This window comes from Hipposideros armiger, unplaced genomic scaffold (genome assembly GCF_001890085.2).
Source record: "Hipposideros armiger isolate ML-2016 unplaced genomic scaffold, ASM189008v1 scaffold_5, whole genome shotgun sequence".
Taxonomy (NCBI): domain Eukaryota; kingdom Metazoa; phylum Chordata; class Mammalia; order Chiroptera; family Hipposideridae; genus Hipposideros; species Hipposideros armiger.
In genome coordinates this window covers 6,783,158-6,784,284 of record NW_017731355.1, presented here as the reverse complement: position 1 = coordinate 6,784,284, position 1,127 = coordinate 6,783,158, and positions in this window count along the sequence as shown.

The following is a 1,127-nucleotide window of genomic DNA, read 5'->3' as shown; positions in this document are numbered from 1 at the left end:
GGGTAGGGTGGGAAATCAACCCCCAGTTGAGAACCACTGTTAAAGATGAATGTCCTAAGCTTTGGGCCACAGACTACCATATTAATCACTAGTGTCAGCTTAGTTGGAGCAGGCTTCAGGTATCCTCAAGTCACTTAGTGTATACAGATGACAGAAGCCCAACACCTAAGGCCACAAGAGCTTTTTACTACAGGGACTTAGAAGTTCAACAGGTTCAAAGGGTTAGGTTCTGCTTAGGTACTACAAGATTTTTCACAATTCCTGTCATTTATGGGAGCATACTCAAATTGCACATTCATTCAGGTCTGTTGTGCAGTGACTGCCTCAAATTTTGAAACTCAAAGTTATTGTATTCCTATTGGTGTCTCCCAAACAGAAATAAATTTGCCCTTATAGGAAATAACGTGGGCTATAGAGGCCATATAAAATGAATGAAAGGGTTGGCAGCTCCAAGAAAAATATATAATGGAGATAATAAATTTTGAAAACATAGTAATAATGTTTGCATTTCTCTTATGAGCCCCTCTCCTTGGTTGGCCAGAAGCATCTATCAGCCTCAAAGGAGAAATAGAGCTGTGATGTTGGGAATGCTGAAGAAAAAAAAGCAGCTTTAACTACTAAAATAAGGTTTTTGAGTCCCAAGGAACACAGTAGTCTGGAAAAAGCCAGACCTTACTATGAGAGAAAGGTTTTATAAAATTTGAAAGCCCCATTAAAATTTCAAATCCCAGACCTTGGCAAAATTAAAAGTGGCATTTAGTATATACCATATAGGAGAGAAAACAGAGGCTATGACATAGGAAAAGTGCCTGCTGGGTGGGAAGGAGGGAAAGCCTTTCAGTGCTGGTCTGGTGGAGGGTGGGATGGAGACAGGGCTTGACAGCAAGCAGTCATACCCAACTTGTTCTGGCTGAAGTCTCAGAACATGGGGGAGAGGAGGGGAGAGCAGGGAGGGTTTGTATTAACCTTTTCATTGCATTGATTTCAAGTTTGTTCTCCAAAATGTGTCAAAAATCCACAGAAAATAATTACAGCATTTATATTTTTAAGTAAATACAGTTAAGGTGCCACATTTTATTAAAATAAATGATTACTTTAAAGTATAAAATTTCCTATTGTTATTCATT